At 43.4% G+C, this 25,443-nt stretch overlaps 1 long non-coding RNA gene across 1 annotated transcript in view; it reads left to right on the top strand.

The window, feature by feature from the left end:
• Positions 1-5,497, top strand: part of LOC122548686 — an 8,126-nt gene extending 2,629 nt beyond the window's left edge. The window contains exon 3 of the long non-coding RNA XR_006311310.1: positions 5,481-5,497. This is a non-coding gene — a long non-coding RNA (uncharacterized LOC122548686). The remainder of the gene's footprint in view (positions 1-5,480) is intronic.
• The last annotated feature ends 19,946 nt before the right edge of the window (positions 5,498-25,443 follow it).

Below are 25,443 nucleotides of genomic sequence, written 5' to 3'. Positions count from 1 at the left end.
AGATACTGCAGTTCCCTCTCCTCTCATCTCGGTGTCACAGATGCTGCAGCTCCCTCTCATCGCCTCTAGGTGGCAGAGATACTGCAGTTCCCTCTCCTCTCCTCTCGGTGGCACAGATGTTGCAGTAGGAAATTATTGTGGATGCTGGAATCTAAACTGAAAACTAAAAATGCTGGTGATCATTTTGGGTCAGGCAGCATCCAGCTAGAGCGAGAGAGCAAGCTTATGTTTTGAGTGTAGATGACTCTTCATAAGAGCTGTCATGAAGAATGGAGGGGACAGCATTTATGCAATAGTGCGGAGTGGTTTGGTGGTTAGCGGTTGGAGTGCTTGGGGAAGAAGGATGCTAATTATTCAGATTAAATGATCAGAGTGTGAGATTGTCAGAATAATGGTGTGTCTAACTGTCAGACTGGAAAGGACAGACTGTCCCACGGTGGTGGGGGCTGAGGAGGGGTTGGGGCGGGGGAGGTGAGAGGGGACATGGAGACAGAGAATGTAACAAGTAAAGTTAAAAGAAAGGGAAAGAATGGGTTGACCATTTGAAGGTGTTGAACTCAGTACTGAGCCCAGATGGTTGTACATTGCCTCGTCTGAAAATGGGATGTTGTTCTCCAGTTTATGCTACGATTCACTGGAACACTGTAGCATGCTGAAGACATGCATGTGGCCATGTGAACAGGATGCTGTGTTAAACTGCCCGGCTATGAGAAGGTCAGGATCATACTTGCACACAGACTGCAGGTGTTCTGCAAAGCTATCACCCAGTCTGTGTTTGGTTTCTCCAATGTAGAGTAGGCCAGATTGGGCACAGCAAATACAATACACAATTAATTTTGAGAGGATTTGTAGCTCAGGTTGAGGTGTAGGTTTGGTCGCTGAGCTTGAAGGTTCATTTCTGGACATTTCATCACCCTACTAGATAACATCTTCAGTGGGCCTCAGGCAAAGCACCGCTGAAAATTCCTGCTTTCTATTTATATGTTTGGGTTTCTTTGGGTTGGTGATGTCATTTCCTGTGGTGATGTTATTTGCTGTGGTGAAGTCACTTCCTGTTCATTTTCTCAGGGGGTGGTAGATGGGGTCTAACTCAATGTGTTTGTTGATAGAGTTGCGGTTAGAATGCCATGCACCTTGGAATTCTCGTGCATGTCTTTGTTTGGCTTGTCCTAGGATGGATGTTTTGTCCCACTTGAAGTGGTGTCCTTCCTCATCTTTATGTAAGGATACTAGTCAGAGAGGATCATGTCTTTTTGTGGCTAGTTGGTGTTCATGTATCCTGGTGGCTAGTTTTCTCCCTGTTTGTCCACTGTAGTGTTTGTTACAGTCCTTGTAAGCTCGCCCTCCTTGCCCTTGAGTGGTACTAATGCTGTAGCACCCCCCACTTTGACCCCTGGGTAGCTGAAGGGCCTGTTTGCAGATTGTAAGGATTTTACATCATTCGATATTATGCTGCAGCTCCCCTCTGTGCCCCTGGGTGGCACTAATCCTTCAGCTCCCTTCCTTGCCCCTGGGTAGCACTAATGCTTCAGCTCCTTCTCCTTGCCCTTGCGTGGCACTAATGCTTCAGCTACCCTCCTTGTCCCTGTGTGACTCTAATTCTGCACCTCCCCTCCTTGCCCCCAGGTGGACTAATGCTGCAGGTCGCCCTCCTTGCTCCTGAATGGAATTAATGCTGCAGCATAAATCCCCTCCCCTCACTTTGCCCCTGGGTGGCACTAATGCTTCAGCTCCCCTCCTTGCCCCTGGGTAGCATTAATGCTGCAACTCCCCCTCGCTGCTTCCATGTGGCACTAATGCTGCAACTCCCCCTCCTTGCCCCCAGGTGGCACTGGTGCTGCAGCTCCCACTCCTTGCACCCAAGTGGCACTAATGCTGCAGCTTCCCCTCCTTGCCCCTGGGGGGCACTAATGCTGCAGCTCCCCCTCCTTGCCCTCGGATGACACTAATGCTGCAGCTCACTACTTACCCCTGGGTGGCACTAATGCTGCAGCTCCCTTGCCTTGCCCCCTGGGTGGCACTAATGCTGCTGCTGATATCTGCGTTTTTTAAAAAAAGTAGACCGAAACAGGAACACCTTGGAAATGCAGAGCAGTTAGCCTAACATCTGTGATGGTGAAATTGTCGGAGCCTAATCTTAAAGATGAGGTATCTGATCAGCTTGAAAGCTTTCAGTTAATCAGTCAGGGTCAGTATTAAATCATGACAGGGAAGTCATGCCTGACAGACCACACTGAGTTTTTTGAACATGTGACTATTGCAGTGAACAAGGGAATATCAATAGATGGTGCTTAACCCAACTTCCAGTAGGCATCTGAAATGTCCCTCATAAGAGACTAGGTAAAAACAGACTGTTTACTAAGTTACAAGCCCTCGGAAATAAGAGCCAGCTACTATCGAAACTGATTGAATGGCTGATGACAGATAATAGGTGTCCTGGGCAGGTTCTTGAATTGGCAGGAATTGGTGTTCCACAAAGATCTGTGTCAGGGCCTCAATTATTCCCGTTATTCAAATTTGCATATGACACAGAATTAGGCAACACTATGGAGAGTGTAGAGGATTGCATAAAATTACAAAGGGGTGTTGACAGATCGCGTGAACGGGCAAAACGGTGGCAGAGGGAGTTCAATGTAAGCAAATGCGAGGTTATTCACTTTGGACTGAAAATGGTTGGACCAGGATATTTTCTGGACAGTATGAAGTTAAATACGGTGCATGCCCAAAGTCACTTGGAGATTCAGGTGCTTAGGTCTTTAAAATGTTACAAGCAGGAGCCAAAGAAAGTCAACGAAACAAATGGAGTTGCTGGCTTTCTTCCAGAGGACTGGAGTACGAGGATGTAGAGTTTCTGCTGCAGTTATAGAAAACCGTCGTTAGAAACCACTGAGTACCATGAGCAGATCTCGGCACACATATGTCAGGAAGGATATATTGGCCTGGATGGAGTACAACATAATGGTACCTGGACTTAAGGGGTTAAATTAGGAGGAGAGATTACACAAATTAGGCCAGTTTTCTCTAGATTTTGGAAAGTTAAGTGGTGATCTGATCAAAGTCATTAAGGTATTAATGGGAAAATATAAGGTAGTTAGAGATGAATTATTTCCACTTGTTGGGGATTCTAGAACAGGTTCAGGAGAGATGTTAGGGCCCACTTCTACATACAAGGGGTGAATTTGAAATCACAAGCTTTCAGAACATAGCCCCTTTGTTAGATCACCTGACGAAGGGACAGCGCTCTCAAAGCTTGTGATTTCAAATGAACTTTAGACTATAACCTTGCGTCGTGTGATGTCTGACTTTGCCGAGCCCAGTCCAACACTGGCACCTCCACACCATGACATACAAAGGGTGATCGAAGTTGAGAACTTCCTTTCACAAATAGCAGTGGATGCTGCATCAGTTGATCATTTAAAATCTGAGGTAGATACACTTTTGTTAAGCAAAGATGTTAAGGGGTATGGGCCAAAGGTCCATGGAGTTCATCAACAGATTGAATGGTATCTGAATTGAATGGTGGAACAGGCTGAAGGGCCTGAAAAGCCGACTCATGTTCTATATTCTTGCAATCCTCCAAAGACTCTCCCTTCTCCATCTCTGTCATCTTGCACATCTTGTATTTCCTTCTCTTCATACAGTCATAGAGATGTACAGCATGGAAACAGACCCTCTGGTCCAACTCGGCCATGCTGACCAGATATCCCACATAATCTAGTCCCATTTGCCAGTGTTTAGCCCACGTCCCTTTAAACCCTTCTTATTCATATACCCATTCAGATGCCTTTTAAATATTGTAATTGTACCAGTCTCCACCACTTCCTCAGGCAACTCATTTACACACATAACACCCTCTGCGAAAAAAAGTTGCCCCTTAGGTCCCTTTTAAAACTTGCCTCTTTCACCATAAACCTATTCCCTGGATCTCCCACCCCTGGGAAAAGACCTTGGCTATTTATCCTATCCATGTGCCTCATGGTTTTATAAACCTCTATATAGTCACCCCTCAGCCTCCGATGCTCCAGGAAAAACAGCCCCAATCTATTGAGCTTCTCCCCATAGCTCAAACCCTCCAACCCTGGCAACATCTTTGTAAATCTTTTCTGAACCCTTTTACTTTGGAGGTCAGTCATCTCAGCACCTGAACATCGCTGCAGGAGTTCCCCAGGATGATCTTTGTTGAAGACTGTGTTACATTGAATACTATTCATGACTTTTCAGATACTAAAACAGCCCATTCCTGCATGTAGTAAGGTCTGTACAATATTCACTCTTGGGTTAATAAGTGGCAAGCAATATTTGTGCTGCACAAGTGCTGAACAATGACATCCTCAAACAAGAGAATCCAACTGTCTTCCCTTTATAGGCATTGCCATTATTATTGCTGAAACTATCAACATACTGAGTGTCCCATTATCCATAAGCTGAACTGCGTGACCTTACAGAGAGCTATCTTCCTGTTCCTCCCTCTCCTTGCCTCTAGGTGGCACTAATGCTCTGTCTCTGTGTTCAAAGGGATTAATGTTGCAGCTCTTGTTTCAGATTTCTCAGACATCTGGGGTAGTTACAGCATTCAGACTCACTACATAAATACAGTGGCTACAAGAGCGTGTCAGAGTTTAGTGAGTAGGTGAAAGCGAGGACCATAGATGCTGGAGATTAGAGTTGAGAGTGGGGTGCTGGAAAAGCAGCATCCAAGGAGCAGGAAAATCGACATTTTGGGCAAAAGCCTTCATCAGGAATGAGGCCAGTGAGCTTAGTGAGTGATTTACCTCCTGACTCACTAAAGCCTACCCATCATCTACAAACTTCCATGAAGTCACCAACTTTTTCCATAGAGCAGGTATCTGACCATGAGTTGAAATATTCCTGGCTTAGGAAGATGAAAACCTGCTTCAGTCTAGTGTCAGAAAGTAAAATTTTGCATTTCTGTAACACCTTTTATGAAGCCTCAAAGTACTTTAGTGCCAGATAGTTACATTTTGAAATAATGAGCAGAATCGCACTGACGTCTGTGCATCCTAGGCTACTGTGATATTTGTGGCAGAATTCTGGCAGTGCCCATCTCCACAGAAGGAGATGGCTTTGAAATGATTAAACCTATAGGGATGTTGTTTTATTGGAACAGCATTCCCTACTTCCACCTCATGCACAATAGTATTAGTCCTCCCCGTCTTATTCCTGCATGTCCTCATACTGCTACAACAAACCTTGCAACTCAGTTCTTTGTTTCTGAGACAGATAGTTCACTAATCTATCTAACTCCTGAAGGTCTTCCTCATTATTTAACGTATTTTGAGGTACATCAAACTCCACAATATTAGGATTTGATTCTTCACTCTGCATGGCTGTAGCTAACACCTGTTTCTCCAGTTCCCTGTCTCTATTATAATGAGATTTCAGCACATTCACATGACATACCCTTTGTCAAAGTCCGGGGTCAGTTAGACTTGAAACGTAGCTCTTTTCTCTCCTTACAGATGCTGCCAGACCTGCTGAGATTTTCCAGCATTTTCTCTTTTGGTTTCAGATTCCAGCATCCGCAGTAATTTGATTTTAACACTAAATGTCTGTCCATCTATCCCACAAATTACCACTCTCTCGGATAACAGGATAACAGAGTGCAAATACATTAATCTCTTACTATTAGAGACTGATTAGATCCTGTATTTCTCTAAATTATAACTTCTTTCCCTTCTCCCCCATTCTTTCTGAGTAAATTTTACTCACAGAGGGCAAGTCTTTATAGAGATCAGGCACTAACTCTATACCTAGCCCCTACCTGGGTTTTGCACTCTCCTGCAGCTCCTCAACTTTTCTTGGGGTTTCCTTTACTATTTACATTAAAGCCACCGGCTTAGCCTTTTTTACCACATATTTTCCCACAGTGCCTTTCTTTAATGACCAGCACAGTGATTTTACGCGCCCCACCTTCTGGCAGTGAAAATACCTTTTCCCAGCGCCCTTTTAACCCACCAGCACTGTAATTCTCTGTGTCTCACTCCATTACACCTTTCACCTCCTGTCCACCCTCTTGGGCTACTTTAATGTGTGCTCTACTTGTTGTTTTGTAGTGTAGGATGTCCCCTTCTCCCAGTTTCTATCCCTCACAGGATGAAATTCTTGCTGGAAGCTAAATTTCGCCTTATGCACCAATGTATATTCATCTGCCATTTCTTCCGTTTTTCTCACTTCTTCCACTTTCTGTTCATCCACATGAATTCTTATCATCTTTGGAAGTGAGTTTTTAAACTTGTCCAGCAGAATAATCTTTCTTAAAGCCTTGTGGGTCTTGTCTATTTTTACGGCCCACACCCATCTATCAAAATTACTATGTTTAATTATTTCAAACTCAAAAATAACTCTGACCTGGTTTCTTCTTTATGTTTCTGAACTGCTGTCTATACACTTCTGGTACCAACTCATACGCAGTCAAAATAGCCTGCTTGATATCTGCACAATCCCTTGTCCCTGATCTGACAGCGCTTCAAATACCTCACTAGCTCTGCCTACCAGCTTAGCCTGAACTAGCATCACCCCACAAGTTCCCTGATCAGTCCATCTGCCTCACCAATTTTTCAAATGAAATAAAAAAGACATCAACATCTTTCTCATCAAAATGTGGGAGTGTTTTAGCATATTTGTACATATCACTACCTTCTCTCTTCATTTCCATCCTATTAACTTGACTTTCCTGACTCATGTGCAACTTCTGAAGTTCAAATTCTCTCTCCCTTTCTCTTTCTCTTTTATCTCTCTCTTTGCTCAACTAAGAACCTTCTCGCTCTTATTTTACTCTTTCGCTCTTTTTCTCCCTCTGTCCTTTACTTCTGTCTCTCTCCCTCTCTCTCTCCTTTTCTTCTCTCTCTGCTTCTCTCTCTCTCTCTCCTCTCATGGTTCTTCTTTCTCATTCTTTATCTTCTACCTCCATTTTCCTCAATTGTAATTTAAGATTTTCTAACTCTACTGCACTTGTCTATTTCTCTGACATATTTAAGTGTTTGACTGACTTCCTTACAATTTCAGCTTTACTTTTGTCCCTGGTTAAACTCAATTCTAACCTCTTTGTTAATGCTAAAAATATGACCTTTCTCTGTCTTTCTAAACGTTTTTTGCAAATTTGAGAATCATCTTCAAACCCCAAAACCTCTAGCAATTTTAAGAGCCACTTCTCGCATTTTAATTTAACCAACCACAAGTAACTGAAATTAAACAAATTGTCTCACCTACATTTTATTTAAAGATCTGGGACACTAATCAGCAAGTGCTTAAATCTGCTGGAATCTTTCGTACTCAAATCTTTTGAAATCTGTCCAAATCTCAGACTGGATCTCTCTAAACCCATCCAAATCACAGACATGTGTCCCCAAACTGTTACAACACGGTGGTGAACCCTTCTGCTAATTAAACCAAACACCCAGAAAAGCTCACCTCATCTGTTAACGTATGAGTGACAGAGAACTCGCAAATTCCACTACTTAAAGAAAATAATATCAATTTATTCTTTAACTCTAAAAGTGAACATTAGACAACAACTATTTACAACTCTAAGCCCTTCCTTTTTCTTTTAGTTAAAAATCACACAACACCAGGTTATAGTCCAACAGATGTATTTGGAAGCACTAGCTCTGCTCCTTCATCAGGTGCTCCTTCATCAACACTGGCATCTCCACATCATCCCCTTTCTCTTAACAGCTTGTTATCTGCTTCCAACTCTATAACAATATATTGTTCCAATAAAAACCCTTACTAAAAATACATCAACTTAATTTCAAACCACACAGTAGTTGCCATCTCCAATATCTTTGTTTTTGTTGCTAAAGATCTCCCTGGATCGTCTTCTGTCTTATATTGCGAAGATGTTTCATATGAAAAGGTACCTTTGATAGAGCATGTTTCAATCTTTTGGGTATCTCTCTCTCTCTTGATGGCAGTTACTCTGTCTGACTTTCAGAATATCTGCATTTTTTAGACCCCCAACATCGGATTATCTCATTGGTTCATTGTTGGCGAAACAATAAATTCAAATTTGATTGAGTTTTAGTATCCTGGGGCATAACTTAAACTGATTGTTTAAATTTGAATTGTTGTCAAAACAGCAACTAACTCAGGTATCCATTTCACAGCCAAATGTTATGGTCATCTAGTCATCACAGGAGCATATCAGCTCTCAGTTCAGAACAGCATTCACTCTCTCTTAAAGGTACAGTACATGCCTTCAACTTCATAACACTCCGTGCGTTCTACTGATGTCACACCCAGTCTGTAAGGCGAGGTAAGGGGATATGTTCTTATGTTGGAAGGAGTTGACACACTGGTAAAAACTCCCTAAGGTCCTACTAATTATGTTTGACCAGTTGTAGTTATTCTATTGGTATCATGTTGTCTTCTTGCTATCTAAGAAGGGAGCTTGTTCTGTAGATATTCTGTGGTGATATATGCTCCACTATTTGTACTTACACCAATGGACTGCAGTGGTTCAAGAAGACAGCTCACCACCACCTTCTCAAGGGGCAACTAGGGATTGGCAATACATGCTGGCCCAGCCAGAGACACCCACACCCCAAGAGTGAATTAAACAAAAAAATTAAGCAATTAATCAAATTGTCTCACATTCCACAGGTACTAGGAGCGGTCACATGTGAAAACTACTACATAAACTAAACGTCTTGCATCTCTCATGGATAACTGCTTCACATTGCTTTCTATTATCCTTTAAGTTTACAAACTAGAGAGGGCCATTCAGCCTATTGAGCCTTTACTGTAATTAGAGTCATAGAGATGTACAGCACAGAAACAGACCCTTCAGTCCAACCCATCCATGCCGACCAGATATCCCAAACCAATCTGGTCCCATCTGCCAGCACCCGGCCCATATCCCTCAAAACCTTCCTATTCATATACCAATCCAGATGCCCTTTTAAATGTTGTAATTGTACCAGCTTCCACCACTTCCCCTGCAGCTCATTCCATTCACACACCACTCTCTGTATGAACAAGTTGCTCCTTCAGTCCTTTTTAAATTTTTACCCTCTCACCCTAAACCTATGCCCTCTCGTTCTGGACTCCTCCACCCCAGGGAAATGACCTTGCCTATTTATCCTATCCATGTCCCTTATGATTTTATAAACCTCTATAAGGTCACCCCCAGCCTCCGATACTCCAGGTAAAATAACCCCAGCCTATTCAGACTCTCCCTGTAGCTTAAATCCTCCAACCCTGGCAACATCCTTGTAAATCTTTTCTGAACCCTTTCAAGTTTCACAACATCCTTCCAATAGGAAGGAAACCGCAATTGCACACAATATTCCAGAAGTGGCCTAACCAATGCCCTGTACAGCAGCAATATGACCTCCCAACTCCTGTACTCAATACTCTGACCAATAAAGGAAAGCATACCAAATGCCTTCTTCACTATCCTATCTACCTGCGACTCCACTTTCAAGGAGCTATGAAGCTAGAACATGGACTGTTCTGCTTCCCAACTCCACCTACATGCCTTGGACCCATTAACCTGAAAACCCTTGTCTATCAATCCAGCAATAAGTTAAGCTTTTTGGTTGGACACATTTGAGTCAGATGGAACTTGTCCTCAGGCTCAGAGGTAAAGACACTACCACCCCTCCATAAGCGCTTCTAAATTGAACCTTATGTTATTAATAGTTGTACAATTGAGAGAGGTCCTGCATTAAGTTGAAAAGCTTTAGATGCTCAGCCTCCAGGCAGTTCCCCTGGATGTCACTGCTGCTGCTCCTTCCTGCATCAGTCACTCTGTTCCTGTAGGTGGCACTGCCGTTATGCTTCAGAATCAAAGGTTTAATATTTTCCAAAACGCTAAGTTTTATGCCAAACCCTGTTTCAAAGATTGACTGAAAAGTTAATATCTATGCTACACTAAAGGCAATTAGGAATGGACAATATGCGCTGGTATTGCCACATGCTGTGAATGGGGGCACCAGAAAAGAGAGAGAGTTAAGCATAAGAAATTGGAGAAAGATTTGGAAGAGAGAGAATCAGTGATATGCTAGTGAAACAATGGCTATCTTGTTGACATATGTAAACAAGTCCAAAGTGGCTTCACGAGAGTTTATTACAGCAAGAGTATATTAGAAGTCTTGCTTCTGATATGCAGAGCTTGTGTCATGCATTTGTAGCCAATCTGCACGCATCCACATTTGTAAGGTCTCAGTATGGATGTTAGTCTACAAATCTCCAACTTGCCTGTCTCCTATCAATCAAGCATAACTCAAACATCTCAGCCAGAAAAGGAAGGTGATCAGATCACCAAAAAGACATTTACAAAAACAAAATGCTATTTCATTCCCTTGGGAACTGAAATTTTGTATGTTCCAAATTATGCTTCATGGTCTCCTGAAGTAGATGACATGATTGATGAATTATTTCAAAGTCTTTAAATAACTTCAATAAAAGTTTTACTTGAAGGCTACATTCTTTCGCAAAAACCTAAGTTCAGATGTGATATTTTTGGCAATGCCTGTTACTCTGAAAGCTGAAGGCTTACTCTGAACTAAAGCACATGTCATATATACAGTTTCCCAAGGATACATCAGTAAATCATATGAGCTTAACTGTAACAGTGTGTTTTCTTTAAATCTCAGTCTACAAAGATACAAAGCTAGGTGTGAGTGTAAACTATGGAGAGGCCATAAAGAGGCTCGAATGAAATATTAACAGGTTAATTGGTCAACAAGATGGCAAATAAAGATTAGTGTGGAGGTTATTTACTTTGGTACGAAGAACAGAAGAAAAAGATACTTCTCAAAGTCATGAAACTTTTAAATGTGGAGATTCGGAGGGGCCAGGTGTAGCCATTTGCGAGATGACAACTAGAGTACTGCTTAAAATTTTGGCCTCTTTGTTTAAGGAGGGATTTGGGTGGATTAGAGGCAGTTCAGAGAAAGCCGACCAGGGTTATTCCTGGGATAGAGCGGCTGTTGTATGACGAAACGTTGAGCAAGTTGGGCCTGTACTCAACAGAGCTTAGAAGACTAAGAAATGAAATGTTAGGAGGCCCGATGGCAGATACTAAGGTGATGGTTCCCCTTACCGGGAATCTGGAACTAGGGATTACACTTTCCACAAAAAGGGATACCATTCTTAAGAAAGAAATAAGGAGGAATTTCTTCTGTCTTAGGGTTATTAATATTTGAGTTCACTGCCCCTGAGAGCAATGGATTAAATAACTGCAGATGCTGGAATCTACGGTAGACAAGCAGGAGGCTGGAAGAACACAGCAAGCCAGGCAGCATCAGGAGGTGAAGAAGTCAATGTTTCAGGTGTAATTCTTCTTCAGGTCCTGAAGAAGGGTTACACACGAAACATTGACTTCTCCAACTCCTGATGCTGCCTGGCTTGCTGTGTTTCCCTGCCTCCTGAGAGTATTGGAGGCTAGGTCACTGACTGTAGTTAAGACTGAGTTTGACAGGTTTTTGACTTACAAGGGAGTCAATGCTTATGGAGAGGTTAGGGGAATAGGTAGGAAGCTGATGTTAAATCCACAGTCAGGTCAACCATGAGCTTGTTGAATGATGGAGAAAGCAACCAAATAGGCCTACTCCTGTTCGAATTACGAATGTTCTTATTTACAATACAGAAAGGTTGCATGCAGGTGCAGCAAACAACTTAGAAACATAGGAGCAAGGAATATAAGGCACATGGTCTTTTGACCATTTTTGCAAGACAGAATATTATGTGCAGTTTTGGTCTCCACGTTTGCGAAAGAATCTACTTGGATTGGAAATGGCAGAGATTCATTGGTTGGGTTCTTGGGTTGAGTGGGTTGTCCTGTGATAAGAGGCTTTTTAAAATTGGGCCTGTATTGATCACCAGAGTTCAGAGGAGTGAGAGATAACCTGGATGAAACCTCCGAGATTCTGAAGGGGTTTGAGAGCTGGACACTGGAAGGTTATTTCTGCTGGTGGCGAATCTACTATACAGAGGAACAGTTTCAGCCCAAGGTGCATTTTGGACTGAGGTAAGAAGAAATTTCAAAGAGTTGTGAATAGTAACAGGAATAGGTCAGGAGACAGTGAGGACTGTAGATGCTGCAGATCAGAGTCAAAAAGTGTGGTGCTGGAAAAGCACAGCAGGTCAGGCAGCATCCGAGGAGCAGGAGCGTCGACATTTCGGGAAAAAGCCCTTCATCAGCAATGTGAGCTTAAAAGTCTGATGCTCTACCAATTAAACTAGACTGAGCCTGCTCCACTATTTAACATAATTATGACTGAGTGAACACTTCAATGCTTGTACCCATATTATTCCGATTGCCCTCCATGTCACTGATGAACCAAAATTTATCAAGCTGTATTTTAAATATACTCAAGGACTGGCCTTCCATAGCCCTCTCATATAGTGAATTCCAAAGGTTCACTAACTTCTGAGTAAAAAAACAAATCCTCACCTCAGTCCAAAATGATGTCCCCCTTATTTCTAAATTGTCATTCCCCCCTCCCCAGTTTTAGACTCCCCATCCGGGGGAAACATCCTTCCAACCTGCCTATTCCTTTATGAATTTGTAGGTTTCAATGAGATCACCTCTCATTCTATGAAACTTTCGAGGATGCAAAATACACCCCTGTAGTTGCTGTTGATTGTTTTCGAGGTACCTTTTGCCCAATCTCTCTTCACAGGACATTCCTGCCAGTCCAGGAGCAAGTCTGGTTAACCTTCACTGCACTCCTTCTATGACAACGATATCTTTCTGAGATAAGGAGACCAAAACTGCACACTGTACTCCAGGTTCAGTCCAACCAGGCTCCTATATAATTGAAGCATGTCTTGTACTCAAATTATCTTGCAGTAAAAGTTAACATTCCTTTCATCTTTCTATTAGCATTGCTGCTCCTGCATGTTCGCTTTCAGTTGCCAAGAACACTCAAGTCCCTTTGGAATTCTCTACCAGTGGTTAGTGGATGGCCCAAACTTTAATATATTTGTGAGACAGACAGGTTCTCTGATCTCTCTGGCAATTAAGGGGTACAGGGAACCCAATGGGAGAGTAGAAGTGAGGTAGAAGAGCTGCAATGATCATGTTGAGTGGTGGAGCAGACTCGAGGCATGGTATGTTCCCATTTTCTTGCAATCAGAAACAATACATTCCTTTGGGTGGATTTTCAAATGATTTGAAAACAAAGTGTTGGAAAACAAGTTGTCAAAAGGTATTGTTTTGTGATGTTTTTAAACAGGGTGGGTAAGTAAAAATTACAGATTGTATGACACGCACACCTGTAGTCGCTCTCGTTTGTTTTTGAATTATGGAAGGCACGTGTGTTTTGTTGCTAGTTACCAATCAGAAACAAAACTTGTAAAGCACAGCTAAAGTTTTGAGTGTAAGAGAAAATGCTCAGAGTAACATTTTAGACAAAAGAAGCAATTAATGGTCATTGTAACCCCTAAAGCACTGGTGAAAATCCTGATGTACTAGACAATCAGAGTGGAATTTGGCTAATTGTGACAGCAGTGCGGAGTTCCTGATTATACCCCATGTGTGACATAAACTTCTCTAATTTAACTCAATGTGAGCAATGTCATCACAGAACTCAGTTGTAGCAATTTGGAAACAATCCTATGTCAGCCGTCCCATTTACAGATACAGAATTCCACAGCACAACGGAGACTGATCAACCCACAGTGTACAGTGAGCTCTCAATTCTCCATCACATTTGTACATAAATATTACATTCCACCAGGGGTCACTAGACAGCAGTAATGTGCAGGAATTCTGTCTCACCTCGCTGTGTCTAACCATTTGTCTAACTGTTTAAATCATTGTGCAGAACATGTACCAGTAATTCAAATCTAAGGCTTCAAGTCAATGCTGCCTAATTCCAGCAGGCACTTGAAAGTTTGGAAATAACAGTGGATGCTGGAAATCAAAAACAAAAATAGAAATTGCTGGAAAAGCTCAGCAGGTCTGGCAGCATCTGTGGAAAGAAATCAGAGTTAGCGTTTTGGATCCAGTAACCATTCTTCATAAAGTTGGAAAAAGCACTCTTGTAATCTGTTTAGCATAAAGCTTACTTGCCTATAGTGCTGCAGTGCAAATATTCAGCCTTAAAAATATTATATTCATGATGGAGGTATTCCTCCTACTTTGTCCACATTGTCTGCTCTGAGCTTTGGGTTATAGGAGCTGTGGCAATGAATGGCTCATACCCTCTAATCCAGGCAGCATCCTGGTAAACCTCTTCTGCACCCTCTCCAATGCTTCCATATCCTTCAGATAATGTGACGACCAGAGTTGAACACAGTCTCCTAATTGTGGCCGAATCAAAGTCAGATAAAGCAGCAATGTGACATCCTGACTGTTGTACTCAATGCCCCCAACTAATAAAAGCAAGCATGCTGCACGCCTTCTCTCCCACCCTATCTACTTGTCCTCATTGCAACGTTTTGGACCTTTCCCAAGAGAAGATATTTCTTCCTCCACCATTTGTCATTGAGATGCCAGCCCTTGTCAAGGACAAGCTCAGTGCTTTCTTCCACCTGATGCTGCCAGACCTGCTGAGCTTCTCCAGCAATTCTTGTCACAGTCTAGCATTTGTTGCTAACCCCGATAACTGTTGTTGAGAAGGTGGTAGTGAGCTGTCTTCTTGGATGACTGCAGTGCATGTGGGGTAGATGGCCTAATGGTAACATCAATCGACTGATAACCCAGAAAGCTAGGCTAATGCCCAGGGGTCATGGATTCCATTGAATCAATTAGTGTCCCATCCACATTCACACCGTTGTGAATCACACCATTGTGTGTATCAGTGTGTACCGTCTTCAAGGTGCACTGCTGTAACTCACCAAGACTCCAAACCTGCAAAGCCGACCATCTCAAAGGACAAGGGCATAAGAAACATGGGAACACAACCAGCTGCAAGTCCTCCCCCAGATCAGTCATCATCCTGATTTGGAAATATATTGCCATTCCTTCACTGTTGCTGGGTCAAAATCCTAGAACTCATTCCCAAGAGCACTGTGGGTATCTCTGCACACCGAAGACTGCAGCAGTTCAAGAAGGCAGGTTTATGGGTGGGAGGGGTGAGTGGGTGGGATGCTCTTTGGAGGGTCTGCTGAATGGTCTGCTCCCATGCTGTAGGGATTCTATTATTGGACGGCACAGTGGCTCAATGGTTAGCATTGCTGCCTCACAGTGCCAGGGACCTGGGTTCCAATCCCACCTCGGACGCCTGTCTGTGTGGAGTTTGCTCATTCTCCCTGTGTCTGCATGGGTTTCCTCCGGGTGCTCTGGTTTCCTCCCACAATCCAAAGTTGTGTGGTTAAGGTGAATTGGCCGTGCTCAATTGCCCATAGTGTTAGGTGCGTTAGTCACGGGTAAATATAGGGTTGGGGAATGTGTCTGGGTGGGTTACACTTCGGAGGGTCGGTATGGATTTGTTGGGCTGAAGGGTCTGTTTCCATACTGTAGGTAATCTAATCTAATCACCAGGGAAATTAAGGATGGACAATAGACACTTGCAAAATCCACATCCCATTTTAAAGAAGGCATCAATAAACAAATAGGACTGAGGTGGCAAAAGCAGTAGGGAGTGAATATAGATCTGTACAGTTTAAAATAGACTCTAAGATTTAGAACTGTCTAGTGGTGGGAGCTTGCCATTATTGGATTTGGATTCATATTTGGTATGTTAAAGATGCTATATAAATGCAGATTTGTGTTGCTGATTAATATTTGTCCACCTCCATTATAAATGGCACCATCAGCAATTTGAATTGTAAATGTTGACATAAAATCATTTGCAGAAACTATGATGACAGGAAGTTAAGCTGAAAATTTGCATGGTGAGCTAAATTTTTAACAGACCCTCCTCTAAGTCAGTTACTTGGAAGCATAAAACAAATACACTGTTTGTGGCTAACCTCGCCCTGACCTGGATTCACCCCTGTCAAACTGCAAACTTCTCTCATATCACAACAGCTAACCTCTGATTAGTTCCAGGATCTGCCATACACAGGGTTTAAATGTTATTGATTACAGGTGTATTATTGCAGTGTCACAGTCTACAAGGGAAAAAGAAATAACAAGGGATCATTCACGCTTACAGTGTGTTGGAGTGGAACGCAGTGAGGAAGTGACATTCTCATTGGGGTTATCCAGAGACTCTCAATTAATTCTTAGGCAACAAATCCTCTATCAGCTGGTGAAATTTAACTTTAATTAATATGTGTTTCTCTGCTGTATGACTCTTTGACTCTATGTGTAATTGAACTCTAGTTTCAGTCAGAGTGATGATGGAAGTCACACTCGTTATTGTAAAAGCCTACCTGGTTCACTAATGTCCTTCAAGGAAGGAAATATGCTGTGTTTACTTGGTCTAGTCTAGATCCACAGCACTGCAATTGACTTGTGACTGCTCTCTAAAATGGCCAAGTGAGCCCCCCTGCACAGTCAGTGAGGGATGTCAGACAATTGCAACGCTTCTTCCTACTAAAGAAGATAGTTTATTCCAGATTAAGAACAAGAGAAGATAAGAGGATTAAATTTTTGGCTAATGGCATCATTTTGCAGCCCACTCTGGATATCTGAGTACACAGGTGCACTAATGGGGTGATCTGATATAATCTCCTGCCTTTAGCAACCACAGCCCAGAGCTCTGGAATCTCCATCCTAACCTCTTCACTTCTCTGATATTCTTCCCTTCCTGAGGTTTCTGAAAACCTACCTGTTGAGGTAGACCTTTGGTCACCTGTTCTTATAACTCTCCATGTGCATTAGTGTGAAATTTTGTTTGAGAACGAGTGCCTTACGGGGTTCTCCAATTTTTAAAGGCTATGCAAATGCAGGATTTTGTTGTTGAACAACTTTGCATTTTAGGAATGCTACTGTGAACTCAACAGTAGATAAAAACCAAGAAGTAACATTTTGCAGATGGCTTGTTTCAGAACTTATCAGTGAATCGTCAATACATGTTAGTGTCAAGAGTGCACTATAACCAATTTATGTCCATAGGCAAATTTCTTTGGAATGCAGATCTTTGAACTGACTTTTGTTACAGATCCATATATGTCTGTTACTCCTAAACTGTCCCAATGGTCAATGATTTATAATGCTTGAGGATGACAGTCTTGTTCCTCCAGACCTGACTCTGCTATTGATCAGCTTGGCTCACTTAATAACAGCTTGCTTCTAGATTGAAAATATCATAAAAGTTCAAGCCTATAGTCCAGGCCTACAGTCTGCTGTTATACTAATGGAGTGCTATGTGGCCAGTGGTCAGGTCCTTCAGTTGGTAAAGCAAGTCATCTCCTCCAAATTCATTCCGATACAAATCAGTCAATTGTGAAATGTTTCTATCTGTACAGCTGTTGCTTTCATTTGCAATGTTTCTCCATCCTCTACTATCCTCACACAGACCCATCAACCACCAGCGCCCCCCCCCAAGTTCATTCCCACGAACCCTTTGCAGGGCTACAGTTGTACAATTTCCTGGCTGCCCTCCAATACCTTGTCCTTGAAGTGAAGATTCTTACCCTCATGTTTAAATATCTCCTCGACTCACTCCACGCTATCTCTGTGACCTCCTACAGAATGTTCCTTAAAGCTTATCATCAGCCTACAACTCTTGAGAACTCTGCGTTCCTTCAGCTCTGGTGTCTGGTCCCTCCCCAACCTCCCCAAGCTCCTTCACACCATTGGCTGAACTCCAATATTCTCTCTCTCGCTCTCTCTCCTCTTGTCAGTCACCCACTCCCTCAACAATTTAGCCTAACATAGTTAACCTTCGCTGATGTCCATCCCCCTTGTGTTTCATTTGAATTATTTGTTGTTGGATGGTGAAGGTGCCTATCGGTACATTTCACGGCGTGTTAAAGGTGCAGCATGAACGAGAGTTGTTGTTGCTTGGGTAGCCATTCATCACCAGCGAGCCCGTACAGCATAACTCCCTGAGGGAGGAAGGGGCATGGCTTGTGTTGGCAGCTTACGATCCTTCTTTGCCTGGATGAAGGTCCCTGTAGTTGAACTGCCATCAACAACCTTGGAGCTGACCAATGGTGATGGCGGGGAGGACAGTGGGAAGGGATGACACAGTCAGTTAGCAGTGAGTGGCAAGCAGTGGGGGATCAATTCTGAAAGCAGGTGAGAGGCCAAATAGAAAGCAGCTACTCTGTGGCTCTGGATAGACACAAGCCTAAAGGTCTGAGGTAGCCTGCACTACCAGGCCCTGTCTCAGCGGGGATTCCTTGGACCTTCTGAAGTTGTGACCAATCACCCAGCAGCTCTCAGTTTGGGAGGCTCCAGGGCCAGTCTGGGAAAGCCTCCTCAACATCAGGTGCCTGGGGGTGAACGGCTACCGGGAGCAGGGGAGCGAGGGAAATGGAGAGCGGTGCTAGCAGGGTTTGGGGGAGGTGGCTATATGACGTCCTTGTGGCCTGATGTTTCCTTCATCGCTCCCATTTGCTGTGACAGCTATTTAACTGTGGCTGAGCCTGCTCCAGGGAGTCTTGTAGCCCACTGATGGTGTCCCTGTCTCTAGGACCAGAAGGGCTGGCTTCAACTCCTACCTGTTCCAGCGGTACGTAATCATGTTTCAGAACAGGTTGATGAAAGCTTCCCCTGCTGTACGTTAGGAGCCTTTCCCAGCCCACCCAGTAGGACAGTGATACCTGTACGAGAGAGAATGTGAGTGTTTTCGGGAGTGTTGCATTCACACCCCTACCTCCATTTTTAGGAGCTTTGCTCTTGACGCTGGTTGTAATGAGGAGGCTAAGATTTACAATGCTTATCCTGACAGCCCTGTGAGAAGCGGGATTCGGAACAGACAGATCACCCAGACGCTGCTTCCCTTCCTCTCCCTCTCTGTGCCAATAACTCCCACCGCCTCCCCCCACCATCACCATCTTCACCAACCCCCCCCCCAAGCCCTGCCCCCTCCCCAACCTCCCATAATCCAGGAGCAATCTCCAGTCACCCCTCACTCGGATTTGGCTGAGAGTCAAAGGTCAGAGGGCAGTTGGTCAAATGCTGTGTGGCTGTGCGTCGGAGCTCAGTCCACACACAACAGCTGTCTCGAATTAGGGGCACACATGTTGGAAAGTGAGTGCACATCCATTGGATGAGCTTACCAGAGAAATATCTGACAGGAAATTTGTGTGAAGGTTATGTGGACTCGTGGAAAAAATGTAATATATTATTGGGCTTTGTTGTCTTGTGGAGGAGAGAAATGGAAAATTATGTTTTGAGCAGATCAGTAGGGCCTCCTGTCATCTCTGGAATGGCCATTTTCTGAACCCATGCCACAGTGTTCAATAGGAAATTGCACAGCCACACAGCATTCTTTTAGTCTGTCAAAAGCCGCTCGCCCATGACATTGATTTATCACGGAGAAGCCTCTTAACTCCGGAAAACTCGACACCTAGTGTGACAGAGAGCCAAAGCACTCAACTCAACCCATAGGCCAGCATCTCAAGGACAGAATCTTAAAGGAGTAGATTTTTGCAAGCCATCATTTTATTCCAGAGTCAACCATGAATCTGAAGAAGTTACAGCAGTGTTAAAATCCCTCAAGTGCGCTCCTGTAAATGCATTGAGCTTGGTCGCAATGGGCCGAAGGGCCTGTCCTGTAGCTCTCTATGACTCTTCGACATTCTTAGTGGCATCTATCTATTTAAGATTAACTGATTATATTGGTTAGAAAAGCTAATTCTGGATAAAATACCCTGGGCAACGAGTATGTCTCAGATCAGATAGGCAAACGGACTGAGGAGTGGCAGATGGAGTTTAATTTAGATAAATGTAAGGTGCTGCAATTTGGAAAAGCAAATCAGGGCAGGACTTATACAATTAACGATAAGGTCCTGGGGAATGTTGCCGAATAAAGAGGCCTTGGAGTGCAGGCTCATAGCTCCTTGGAAGTGGAGTCACAGGTAAACGGGAGAGTGAAGAAGGCATTTGGTAAACTTGCCTTTATTGGTCAGTGCATTGAGTACAGGATTTGGGATGTCATGTTGTGGCTGTATAAGACATCGGTTAGGCCACTTTTGGAATATTAGGAGAAAGTGAGGACTGTAGATGGTAGAGATCAGAGTCGAGAGTGTGGTGCTGGAAAAGCACAGCAGGTCAGGCAACATCCGAGGAGCAGGAGAATCGACGTTTCGGGGCAGAGCCCTTGATTCTCCTGCTTCTCAGATGCTGCCTGACCTGCTGTGCTTTTCCAGCACCACGCACCTTTGGAATACTGCATTCAATTCTCGTCTCCCTGCTTTACGAGAGATGTTGTGAAAGTTGAAAGGGTTCAGGAAAGACTTACAAGGATGTTGCCAGGGTTAGAGGATTTGAACTATAGAGAGAGTCTGAATAGGCTGGGGCTGTTTTCCCTGGAGCGTCGGAAGCTGAGGGGTATCATAGAATCCCTACTGTGTGGAAGCAGATCATTCAGCCCATCAAATCCACACTGACCCTCTGAAGAGTATCCCACCCAGACCCATTACCCTACATTTCCCCTGACGAATGCACCTAATCTACACATCCCTGAATACACTGGGCAATTTAGCATGGCCAATCCACCTAACCTGCATATCTTTGGACTGCGGGAGGAAACCGGAGCACCTGGAGGAAATCCACGCAGACACATTGTTTGAATGTGCAAACTCCACACAGACAATCGCCTGAAGGTGGGATCGAATCCAGATGCCTGTTGCTGTAAGGCAGCAGCGCTAAGTATTGAGCCACCATGCAATAACTTTACAGAGATTTATAAAATCATGAGGGGTATGGATAGGGTGAATAGACGAGGTGGGGAAACATTTAAAAGGGACCTAAGGGGCAACATTTTCACGCAGAGGGTGGTACGCATATGGAATGAGTTGTCGGAGGAAGTGGTGGAGGCTGGTACAATTACTACATTTAAAAGGCATCTGAGTGGGTATATGAATAGGAAGGGTTTAGAGGGATATGGGCCAAGTGCTGGCAAAAGGGATGAGATGAATTCAGGGAATGTGGTCAGCATGGACGAGTTGGGCCGAAGGATCTGTTTCTACGCTGTACACAACTCTGTGACTCTATGACTTGAGTAACTTGCATTGATATAGTGTCTAATGTGGTAACCCATGTTTCACAGAATCAAAATTCCAAACAAAACTGAGGAGTCCTTAGGCTGGATGACAGACAGCTTGGCAACGGAGGCCCAGCCCGAGAGAAAAGAAGAGGTTAATGGAGCTTAGGGCTTTGGTTGGTTACGTTACAGGCACCAATAATTAAACACCTGAAATCAGAAATGTGCAAGCGCAGGTTCTGGTGCGTGATTGCACTGTCCAGAGTGAGGGAGTGGTGAGGATTCTTAAAAATGTAAGAATCTATAAACTGTGGACTTATCCAGACATCAAAGTAGATCAACAGGCACAGGGGATGTTTGGTAATTAAGGTTTGAGATGTAAACTAATTGAAACCTTGGAGTGATTGCAGAGTTTGAATCTGATTTGGAGAGTGTGACCTGGTCAGTGGTTACAGTTATGGAGCACAGAAGAGGCCCTTCGGCCTTTATGTCAACATATTCGCACTAATCCCACTTTCCACTCGTCCATTGCAAATACCCCTCCAAATAGCTTAAGAAGCTACCCACCTCTAACTACCCTCCAATGTCACGCATTTCAGATTCCAACCACATCTGAGTGAAAAAAACCCTTCCTCAAATCCCCTCTCAACCTCCTGCCCTTCACCTATAAAGTATAGCCCCCTCATTATTGACCCTGCAATCAAGGGGAACTGCTGCTTTTTGTTCACCCTGTCCAATTCCTCATAATCTTATACACCTCAGTCAGGTTCCCTCTGAAACTTCTCTGCTCTAAAGAAAACAATCCGGGCGTGTCTAACTTTTGTTCATAGCTGAAATGCTCCATCCCAAGCAATATCCTGATGAACCTCTATTGCACCCACTCCACTGCAGTCACATCCTTCCTATGGCGTGATGACCAGAACTGTACACAATACTCCAGCTGTACCCTAAACAAATCCTGTACAGCTTCTTGGTCTTATTATCTATGCCATGGCTGATGAAGGCAAATGTCCCTTTCAGAATAATGCGAGGCCTGGAGTGAGTGGAGAAGTTGTTTCCACTAGCAGGAGAGGCCAAGACTCATGGACACAGCCTCAGAATGAAGTGGCAACTCTTTCACACTGAGATGAGGAGGAATGTCTTCAGCCAGAGGGTGGTGAATCTGTGGAACTCATTGCCACAGAGGGCTGTGGAAGTTAAGTTGAATGTTTTCAAGACAGAGATTGATGGGTTCTTGATTAGATTAGATTACTAACAGCGTGGAAACAGGCCCTTCGGCCCAACAAGTCCACACCGACCCTCCGAAGAGCAACCCACCCGGACCCATTCCCCTACATTTACCCCTTCACCTAACATTACGGGCAATTTAGCATGGCCAATTCACCTAACCAGCACCCAGAGGAAACTCACGCAGGCACAGGAAGAATGTGCAAACTCCACACAGACAGTTGCCTGAGACGGTAATTGAACCCGGGTCTCTGGCGCTGTGAGGCAGCAGTGCTAACCACTGTGCCATATGGCCTGTAAAAGAATCAAGGTTTATGGCAAGAAGATAGGAAAGTGGGATTGAGGGACTTACTGTCCCGTAAGACTTCTTAACTACCATATTAACTCGCCTTACTACCTTCAGGGATCTGTCATCCCACTATCCCTTTGAGCTTCCTATTGTCCTGCCAGTCATCAAGTACTGAGCAGTTATGACTGATCATTGCCTGACTATTCCAAGGCAGTTTTAGGCTTGTACCATTCACGTACCTGCATTTGGATATTAATCTGCAAGAACTGTGCTTCAACTAATGAAGCCATGCCTTACCTTTTCTGTCAGTTAAAAGGCAAGCTACATTAGACTCAAAACAGTATCAGTATTCCACAGATGATAGTGGGTCTAGAATATTATATGTAAGTGTTTGTGTTAGTTTAAACTAGCCATTTATTTTTAATGACGTTGAGGGTCAGAATGTTCTGGTCATATACACAATAACTGATTTGTTTCACAGCCGACACAATATGCGACTTGAGTACATAACATACGCTCAAAGTCAAGTTACATTATTGCAGAGATATTTCATAAAATCTAGTACACAGCGTTTGAGTAGGCCATGCACAAATAACACAGAGATCAGTTGGAGCTGAATGCACAATGTGCAATCCTATTTAAAAATCCAAGGTTCACAATCTTAAGTAGCATGTTGTCGAAGGTTCATTTTTGCATGTCCTTTACAGCGTTGTAAAACTGAATGATAGAATCTCTGCCCATCAGTCTTGTCACATGGCCCGTCTGCAGACTGAATGATAGGATCTCTGCCCATCACTCTTGTCACATGGCCCGTCTGCAGACTGAATGATAGGATCTCTGCCCATCACTCTTGTCACATGCCCCTTCTGCAGACTGAACTGCACTACTTCCAAAAATTTCTAGAAACTGTCATTTCCCCATGTGCATGGATAGACTGGGATACACTAGCCTACACATCCTGCAAAGCAGTTTCGGCAAATATCTTCTCTCTATCATGGGGTCAGAAATGGGAACTTCACCATTGACTGCACAAGGTTCAACACCTCAGGTCCTGAAGCAATCCAGGCCTAAGTGCGGCAGGATCTGGACAACATCCAGGCTGGAGTTGTCAACTAGCATGGAAAAACATGAGCAAGGAACAAGAGTAGGCTATTTGACCATTCAATACAATCATAGCTGATCTGACTTTTTAATCTCATCTCTACGTTCGTGCTAGCCTGCATATGGCAAATAACATTTCAGCAACGCAACTGCCAAGCAATGATAATCTTCAAAACAAAAAGAGAATCTAACCATCTCCCATTAAGATTCAATGGCATTACCATCACTGAACACCCCCTATCAGTATTGACCAGAAACTGCAGGGAATCAGCCATGAAAGTATGGACACGTCAGAGACTAGGAATTCTGTGCTGAGTACCTCACATCCCAACTCCCCAGAGCCTGTCCATCATTTGTTAGGCACAAGTCCAGAGTGAGATGGAACTCTCTCCTCTTGTCTGGATTGGTGCAGTTCCATCAGCACTCAAAAAGCTGAACACTATCCAGCAGTCAGCTTGATTTGCACCTCATTTACCACCCCACACCAGCACACAGGGATAGCCTTGTTTGCCATTTACAAGATGCACTGTAGGAACTCACCAAGTCTCCTTAAACAATACTTTCCAAATTCATGACCACTACCATCTAGAAGGACTACAATAGTGAGTCTGTGGGACAACACCACTTTTGCAAATTCCACTTTAAGCAAAACACCATCCTGACCTGGAAGTATATCACTGTTCCTTAACATTCACTGAGTTAAAATCCTTCTTAACAGCACTGTAGGTTTACCCACACCACCTGGACTGCCACAGTTCAAGGAGATGACTCATCACCACCTTCTCAAGACATATGAATTATCAATCATCTTAATAAATTCTGGCTTTGTATTCAGTAAAAAGAATAAAGTAAAATAACTTCTAGATGATGTTTCTGGTTCCCTGGAGTTTGACCTTAGCCTGTCTCTCTGCGTGTAATAGCATAAAAATTAAAAAGAAGAGGAAGCATTTATTGATTAAATGTTATTACATTTTTTTGTTGTTTAGTTTTATTGGGTCAGTGAAACAATGCTCCTTTTACAAGTCTCACAATTTGCTTCTCTGTCTTCAGAATCATGCAACCACAAAGTTAAGCTCAAAGCTTTAAATGCCCTACTGACCATTTAAGACCATAAGGAAAAGGGACAGTAATAGGCAATCCTCTTCTACTATTAAATAGGATCATGGCTGATTCAACACTCCCCACGTCCACTTTCCTGCTTTTCTACACAATCTTTGATTCCCCAACTGATCGTGAAACTATCCCTTAAATATGCACAAGGACTCTACCCTTACAGCTCTCTGTGGCAAGGACTCATAACCCTCCAAGAGAAGAAATTTCTCCTCATCTCAGTCTTAAATTAACAAAATCCTAATGAACCTTCTCTGAACTGCCTCCAATGAAATAATATTTTCCCTTAAATAAGGAGACCAGAACTGCTCACAATACTCCAGATCTGGCCTCACCAGTATCTTGCACAGTTGCAGTAAGACCTCCTGACTCTTACTGTAACCCCCTTGAAATAGCAGCCAGCATTCCATTAGCCTTCCTTAATACCTTCTGTACCCATGTGCTAGCTTTCTGTGTTTTGTGTACAACAATCCCCAAGTCCCTTTGTGTCACAGCTTTTTTTCCACCTAATAATACTCTGTTCTTTTGTTCTACCTTCTGAAATGAACAACTTCATATTTTCCAACATGACACACCATTTACAAACGTTTTGCCCACACACTTATCTCTCTGTAAACTGTTTGTATCCTTCTCATAACCCGTCTTCCCACCTATTTTCAGCACCAGCTCTTGCATTTCCCATTTTTTTAAATGACT

This window comes from Chiloscyllium plagiosum, chromosome 3 (genome assembly GCF_004010195.1).
Source record: "Chiloscyllium plagiosum isolate BGI_BamShark_2017 chromosome 3, ASM401019v2, whole genome shotgun sequence".
In the NCBI taxonomy this organism is placed as follows: Eukaryota; Metazoa; Chordata; class Chondrichthyes; order Orectolobiformes; family Hemiscylliidae; genus Chiloscyllium; species Chiloscyllium plagiosum.
The sequence above is the reverse complement of the archived record's forward strand: the minus strand, read 5'-3'. Positions and strand labels throughout refer to the sequence as shown.